The sequence below is a fragment of the Asparagus officinalis genome, chromosome 7, assembly GCF_001876935.1.
Source record: "Asparagus officinalis chromosome 7, Aspof.V1, whole genome shotgun sequence".
Taxonomy (NCBI): Eukaryota; Viridiplantae; Streptophyta; class Magnoliopsida; order Asparagales; family Asparagaceae; genus Asparagus; species Asparagus officinalis.
In genome coordinates this window covers 39,135,917-39,144,752 of record NC_033800.1, presented here as the reverse complement: position 1 = coordinate 39,144,752, position 8,836 = coordinate 39,135,917, and positions in this window count along the sequence as shown.

Below are 8,836 nucleotides of genomic sequence, written 5' to 3'. Positions count from 1 at the left end.
GTCGGAGTCTTAAGAAGCAGTTTATACTCTTATACTTGTCGGAGTCTTAAGAAGCAGTTTATACTCTTATACTTGTCGGAGTCTTAAGAAGCAGTTTATACTCTTATACTTGTCGGAGTCTTAAGAAGCAGTTTATACTCTTATACTTGTCGGAGTCTTAAGAAGCAGTTTATACTCTTATACTTGTCGGAGTCTTAAGAAGCAGTTTATACTCTTATACTTGTCGGAGTCTTAAGAAGCAGTTTATACTCTTATACTTGTCGGAGTCTTAAGAAGCAGTTTATACTCTTATACTTGTCGGAGTCTTAAGAAGCAGTTTATACTCTTATACTTGTCGGAGTCTTAAGAAGCAGTTTATACTCTTATACTTGTCGGAGTCTTAAGAAGCAGTTTATACTCTTATACTTGTCGGAGTCTTAAGAAGCAGTTTATACTCTTATACTTGTCGGAGTCTTAAGAAGCAGTTTATACTCTTATACTTGTCGGAGTCTTAAGAAGCAGTTTATACTCTTATACTTGTCGGAGTCTTAAGAAGCAGTTTATACTCTTATACTTGTCGGAGTCTTAAGAAGCAGTTTATACTCTTATACTTGTCGGAGTCTTAAGAAGCAGTTTATACTCTTATACTTGTCGGAGTCTTAAGAAGCAGTTTATACTCTTATACTTGTCGGAGTCTTAAGAAGCAGTTTATACTCTTATACTTGTCGGAGTCTTAAGAAGCAGTTTATACTCTTATACTTGTCGGAGTCTTAACGTTAGTGTCTTGTTTCGGCCTGGGGTGGGTCTGAGGAGCAGTGATATTGAGATTGTTGATTATTTGAGATGAGTGATGAGATAGTTAGTTACCTGACCTCGATTCTTGGCTAAGAATGATTCTTGTGAGATGTAGGCCGGTTGTACTCCTTTTCGTACATAGATCGGGATTAATATTTAATTATTTATAATTCGAGACATATGGTATATACATGAGGGTTAATTTGAGGCATATGGTATATACATGAGGGTTTCCTTGTTTGGATTATTTCGCTCGACGTACTACGTCTCGAGTTGTAGATTTTTAAGTATTAATTCCATCTAGTGTATGAACATGTTACTTGGATGATTATTTTGATCGCTAGCTGCATGATTTCGTTACCCGGTTGATTTACGGATTCTTATGACTATCATGTTTTGGTAGTGGATTTCATGTTGATTTATGTGGATTCTCAGTTGTACGTCCTTTTATCATTTCTATTATTGTATCGATTTCCGTTTTGGTTTCCGTTCGTTCTATTTTCTTTGTGGGGTCGGGTCTTGCCGTGCGTCATGCACCTGACGTACACCTGTTTTCTCTGGTGTACGTCAGACTTAGATGAAGAACAGGTTCAGCCGGGAGATCATTAGGAGCCAGAGGATTCTCAGCAGGAGTGCCCTGCAGACGGAGCCGAAGAAGCTGAAGCTTAGTTATTGGTCCTCCGTTTTCTTTTGTACTACCTTCCATTTCTATTTGATCAGTGTATTTTGTATCTTTTCAGCATTCATTTGTTCATATTTGTATAAGGGTACATTTGACCCGAATATTATGTCTTGGATGATATTCATTTGTGATATGTATCTTTTCCATTCTGAGTTGTTCATTGTATTCTTGCTATGTGTGATCGGGGACCTGTGACTTCGCATTGTACTTATTTCTAGACGCTTAGCGTATTGGATTGAGAAAAAAAAATAATAGTGTATATTTCTTCTCAATCTAATACGTCGCGGGCTTGTTCACGTTCCGATTCCCGGGTATTTTGGGAAGCGGGGCGTGACACCGGGTTATCCTTAAGAATATTACATATAAAAATTCTCCTGGAACTTCCCGTGAAAGAAATGAAATAGTTTAGACTCATATACATGTTGGAGTATCAGGGAGCAGTTTAACCTCTTATACCGGTCGGAGGATTGAGAAGCAGTTTATACTCTTATACTTATCGGAGTCTCGCCATTTTCATTTGGCTTATCCCAGCGTTATGACGCCGGCTTCAACCAATGTTTGGATGCTATTCTTGAGAGCGAAGCAATCCTTGGTGGGATGAAGGACCCTCCTGTGGTACGCACAGTACTTCGGATCCGCAGTATTATCAGCTTCCTCCTAATTTGCGATAGGTGGTAGCTTAATCTTGTTGTTTTCAAGGAGGGTCTCGAAGATGGCTGGAACGTCTTCGTCCTTGAATGAGTACTCTTTTTGGAGCCTCTGATCCGAAGTCTTTTGCTACCTTCGGGATTGCTGTTGTGACGTTTAATTAGCACCACCAGTAGCTGCAGGTGTTTTGCCCTTTCCACGGGAGGCGAAGTTTGAGTTCGGAAGATTCGCCGTCGGTTGGTTCCTCTCGGCTTTCTTCCTTCGGAGGAAGCGTTCGGCTTGCTCTCCTCGGACCTTCAAATCCTTCCATGTTTTGGATGATGCTGTCCTCATTGCTTCCAACACGTCCAATGCGAGGTTGTTGTGGCAAGTCTGGAGAATGAACTCCTCAGTGATCGGGTCCCGACAGTTCATCGCCTTGTTCCGGAACCTTTTGACGAATGTGTCCCCCGTCTTTTTGTTTCTCGTCAAGCAACGACCCGATGGATATCTCTGTGTCGTCGTCGAAGAAGTTGGCGAGGAACTTAGTTTCCATGTCGTCCCAGCTATTCACGCTTCCTGGCTTGAGGCGACGATACCAATCGAAGGCGGCTCCACGAAGAGTGCCAACGAAGGACCGTACCATCAGAGGCTCATTACCAGAGATAACCCCCAGGTGCGATTTGAAGTAAATCAAATGCTGAGTGGGTGAACCCTTTCCATCAAACGGCGTCAAGTTGATTAGACTGAACTTCGCCGGATACGGGATTGATTCCCATTCTCTTGGGTAGGGACAAGGAATGCCCGTCTTCTCATCTCTTGAGCGGAAATCAACGTATTGATTTTGCTCTCGAGGTTTTTAATCTTCAAGCTTTCACCTGAGTCCTCGTTAGCATTCTCGTTACCACCCCCTGCATTGACGGGAGGGTTATTAGCATTATGCACTTCATTCGCATTCGTGTCCTCATCTTCTTGATGAACCTGGTTGCGACGACTTGGTTTGCCTTGCTGGTTCGTCAGTGCTTGGATTTGTTGTTCATGCATTTCTCTCATATTCTGCATGGTCATCTGCATTTCGAACCTGAAGCTCTCCTGTTATTTAGCCATGGCTTCTTCGAGCATCTTGGCCACTTGTTCCGCACTTATCATGAGTGACTCGCAGGGTTGTCCCTCGCTGGATACTGTGTTATCTGATGCGACAGCAGAGCAGGCATCCGATTCTTCATCTTCTGAAGGTAATCTTATCTGAACCCTACCGTAAGTTCCTCGTTTGATGGCTCCAGACTGCAGACGGGTTATACGCCAGAATGCTTCCGGAATCGACTTGGAATTATCCCGTGTCGATGTCCCTTTGCTGGTCATATTAGTGGTGACCCTCGGAAATTCTCCGTCTTCAACCACCGCTCTCCTTCGTCGGAAACGCCTAGGCCTTGGTTTTGACGTTTCGGTACTGAGTCTTTCGAAAACCAAAACTCTTTCAGGGACTGCCTTGATGCAGTTACACTCAGACAATACTGCCCGAATGAGTTTGGAACAGGGGCATTGAGTTTCTAGTCCTCGAAGACTCCTCTTCCTGGTTTTTCTCGTACTCCCATCACGATAGTACAACTCGTCGGCTTGACGGTCGGAGTAACCTATCGTGTGTTGGCACGACTTCTCAGGTATAACGTCGTCATCATCAGACGACAACATTTCCTTCTGAGGACGAACTGCCTTCTTTGGGCTTTCAAGAGTCACGCGCCTCGAGACATGCCTTTTTGGGCGTGAGTTCTCAGCGGGCTCCTGGACTTCAATGTGCAAATTGGTGCGCGTAGCTGCCATAAACTCCTTGTCATGTTGAAGGTGGCGGCGACCCCCAGCATGTTGAGTCGTTCGGGGCTTCTTCATCGGGCCCAAACGTTCTTGAACTGGAGCTTTGCATCGCTCATCGGGAAACGGACCGAGGCGCTCCAAAACTGACCTCCTTCTTCGGGATGATTCTGCGAGATCTCCCGGAGTAGCTACTGGAATTATTGGCGATTTAGATTGGTTCGTCGGAGGTTGAACTTGCGTCGAAGGCCGCAATGATTGTTCCTTAGTCTGAATTGCCGCTTCAGACTTCGGCCTCCATACTTGACGAGTTGGTGGCGGCTTCTTGGCCACTTCCTTCTGCAGTCTTCTACGGGCCTCTTGGACTTGAGCCCGTGCCTGCGCTGACATTGCGTGGCGCTTGCGAATGCGCTCCTCAAGTGTCGAACGATTCCGTTTGACACAGATCCATTCGTTCGTTGGCGGCTTGGAGGAGCTGCCATTCATCGGTGGTTGAGGCTGTTTGCCTCTCCTGTTCTTCAGATCCGCGTTATAGCGGATTCCGTCGGTGGACTCCATCGCCTTTGCGAATTCTCGGGCTAAGCGTTGGCGTGAGTTGTCGCGCCAGGCGTTAACGTCATCTCTGGCGGGATCTCTTTGAGAGAGTCACAACACCTTCAACGGCGGAGGAATTGGCAAGAATAGATTTGACCTGGTTGGAGGTCGGTGGAGCTTCACCCGATGCAACTTTGGTATCAATTAGGGTGAGATCTTCGTTGGCATTCTGCACTTCTTCGTACCAACGGACCTTTCTCCTGGAGGAGAACTTCTTGGACTTGCGGGGGGAGGTGGATCCGGACGAGGATGACAGATACTCCTCGAATTTTTGTTGGTCGAATTCATACTCGACCTCCTCCTCGACCGGGATCGAGATCCGCGGCTGCGACGCAACGATCTAGGCGGCGAGATCGGTGGCTCCCACTGTGGTCGCCAGATTGTTCGCGAGAAAAATTGTTGTTTTCATTGAATTCATTATACTCTCAAGTAATTGTTTATCGATTACAACAGATCCGGTTACAACAAAATCAAAAAGAAATGAAAATTACAACCTTCCTTTTATGTCGAACGAATCGCGAGCTCCTGTTTTGCGGTCACTCGCTTTTGTGGGTTCTTTGCCTGCGCCGGGGTTAATCCGTGGACCACCGCACGATCTAGATCCGGTCGGATCTACACGGTATGACGGGTGTTATCTCACGAAGGAAATAACAGCCGGGGGTACTATTTCACCAAGGAAATAATAGCCTTTAGTTCTCGGGATCAAAGGCCAAGCTTTGATCCGGAGGGAAGCCGTGCAGATCTCAGATCTGATCTCTCTCGAACTCCTGCCTTATTTGGCGTGGACGATTGCTAAGAACCAGATCTGGAAGTCGAGTCTTCAAAGCTCTGAAAGTTCAAGTCCAATTCTCAATCCGGCAGAGTTTCGGCTCCAAAAGTTCTAACCTTTGACAAATGAGCCATAGGGGTCTATTTATAGGCAATTGCAAGCGGATCTGGGCTCAGATCTGGGCCCAGATCCGCGCGTCGGAAGGAGGGGGTAGCTCGGCCACAGCCACAAAAGGTGGCTCGCCGCCACGCGAAGCCACCTTTGGTGCTGTCGGTGGTGCCGAGCGGTGGCTCGGCGAGCCACCAAGGTGGCTCAGCCACCGAGCCACCATTTGGTGGCTCGGTTGCCGAGCCACCACTTGGTGGCTCGGCTCACCGAGCCGCCTAGATGGCTTTTGGCCGAGCTTTTTCCGGTTGTTTGCCGTGTCGCCCGTCGTCCGGTTTCGCGGTTTATCGGTTTATCCGAGCTTCGCCGTTGATCTGAACTCTGATTTGGCAGTAAATCCGCTTCGGTGATTGAGTTCAAATCCGTTCTACAGTTGGATGACTCGTTGACTCACCGAACCGTTAGCTTGATTCCGCACGCGAATGGATGCATTCAGTTGCTTGCGTGCGATTCGTTAGCCTCGTCGCCTCGTTAATCCGCTTCGTTGCGTGTCACTTGGCTTCGATGTTGTGGACTAACGCTCGTGTTTAGATACGTCACCCCGATGGTTCGTTGGTTTGTCGAATCACCGTACTGAGCTGTGTTAAGGGACCCATAGGCAGTTTTATACGCCTACAATAACCAAACAAAAGAAAATAACCTAATACAAGAAATAAGTTTCTTATAATTCATTTCCTTATTTTTTCCGCCAACCAAACAACATCAAAACAAGTTTTCTTAAAAAATCACTCACATCATCCTATAATAAGGTGACAACTCATCTCCATTTATTTGATTTTCTTCTTTTTTTAGCCAACCAAACAATCACAAAACCTATTTTTCTTAGAAATAGGTTTCCTTTTCTTTGATTTCCCTCTTTTTTTAGGCAAACAAACAGCCCCTAACTAAAAAAAGAAGGAAATCAAAGAATAGGAGATGAGATGAGATGAGTTGTCACTATATTATTGGATGATGTGTGTGAGTTTTTAAGAAAACTTGTTTTGAGCTTGTTTGATTGGCTAAAAAAGAAATTGTTTTGAGGTTGTTTGGTTAGCTAAAAAAAGAAGGAAATCAAAGAATAGGAGATGAGATGAGATGAGTTGTCACTATATTATTGGATGATGTGTGTGAGTTTTTAAGAAAACTTGTTTTGAGCTTGTTTGATTGGCTAAAAAAGAAGGAAATTAAAGAATACGAAACCTATTTCCTATAATAGGTTCTTCTCTTGTGTTTGGTTCATTCTTAAAAATAAGAGATGAGATGAGTTGTCCTATTTCCTATAATAGGTTCTTCTCTTGTGTTTGGTTCATTCTTAAAAATAAGAGATGAGATGAGTTGTCATTATATTATTGGATCTTGTGTTTGGTTCATTCTTAAAAATAAGAGATGAGATGAGTTGTCATTATATTATTGGATGATGTGACCCACACTTAAGGAAATTAATTTCTTTGTTTTTTTGGAGGAAATAGGTGGAGATGAAATGTTAATGAAATAAGATGAGTTGTCACTATATTATTGAATGATGTGAGTGATTTTTAAAGATGGGATGAGAGGGAGATGAGATGAGTTGGAGGATGTGACACATTTCTTTTGTTTGGTTTATTTTATTGAATGATATGAGATGAGTTGTTGGATGAAAATAATATTTTATTGGATGATATGGATGAGTTGTTGAATAAAAATAATATTTTATTAGATGTTGTGGGAAGTTTTAGTGATGGAAATGGTGGAAATTACACTTTTTAAGATTTCCAAACTCTAATTTCCTATTCTTAGTTTTTAGGAAACCAACCAAACATTGATGCCCGTTGCCCTTAGTGCTGTCCATGAAGGTACGGCGCCTTTTTCTATTTTCATATTAAATAGGTTAATATGAAGGTTAAGGCGCAGTCGTATATGTTCTCTCTATGATTGCTTCATAACACGGGAAGTATCTGTTGCGGAATCCTGTACCTCATATGGATTGCTTTCGAATAAGTATATGATATCAGGAGAACGGGCATCTTGCTCCTAAATGTGTTAAATAAATAAACAATCACTTATTTCCTCGATAATCAAATAACAGGCCCTGATGGCATTGACATCATTAGGGGGGTTTTGTTGAGAAAATTTGAATGTGCATGGAACTTTTGTAATACAACCAAAAAGTTCAGGTTTAATAGGAAAGCGGTTCAAGGGGTTCACGAGAAACCCCTAATCACCTAGAACTTAAAATTGGAACTGAGATAATACGTGGAATAAATTTTTAAGGTGTTAGTCACATAGAACTAAATTTGGAATAAAATTTTACAGTGTTAGTCAAGTAGAACTCTAACAAAACTAGAATTGAGATAATGATACAAAATAAAATTTTACAGTGTTAGTCAAGTAGAACTCTAACAAAACTAGAATTGAGATAATGATACAAAATTATCCCACTTTTTTTATTTTTCTATAAGTAGAACTCTAACAAAACTAGAATTGAGATAATGATACAAAATTATCCCACTTTTTTTATTTTTCTATACAAAAATAAAAGTTCCTGTCTCTCAAATTATTCCAAGTTTTAGCTTGGAACTAGGTGGTAAAAAACTAGAACTCGTATTTATTTTGTTATTTTTTTATATATATATATTTTTTTTCTTTTACTTCTTTCTTATTATGGTTATCACCATTATTAGATAATCGTTATAATAATAATTATCAATATCTTATAGTCTAACCAAAAATTATTTAATAATAAAGAATATTCTTGTAAGCAATTATCAATTAATGATAATAAGTTTAAAATAAATAAATAGTATTTATATCTTCAAATGCATAAATATATATTTCATGATTATAAAAATTTATCCCACGTTATTTTATCAAAATATCTCATTTCACAAAATTATTCCTATTTATCCCACTAAAATATCCCACTAACAAAATATTATTCTACTTTAACAATTATCTTATTTTGTATGAAAATATCCTAATTGACTAACACCCCCTAACTGTAATACCAAGGATAGCTGGCAGAGCAAATACCAAGGATGCTAGATTTGTAACCCTGTTACATACATGCTTCAAGCTATGTTTGCTGCACGTCTAAGAGTGACAGCCCAAGTAGGAGAGAAGATGCCGACGTAATAACTGACATCCATGAAAAAAAAAAATTCAGATATTTTTGAAAAAGGAAATAGGGTTATTTGCATATGTACCCCTTACATCATGGTTATTTGCAAAATATCCACCAAATCTTAGTATTTGTAAAATTACTCATGAAATTTACCATGACAAGTGACAACCCCAGTACGAGAAAAAATAGCAACATAATAATTGACATTCATGAAAACATTAATATTGTTACAAAAGAAAATAATATAAAGAGTAGGAGGTGAACTTATATCAACTTAAGTGGACAAGAGGCCTTTGTCCACCAAACTTTTATATCCACTCATATATATATATATATA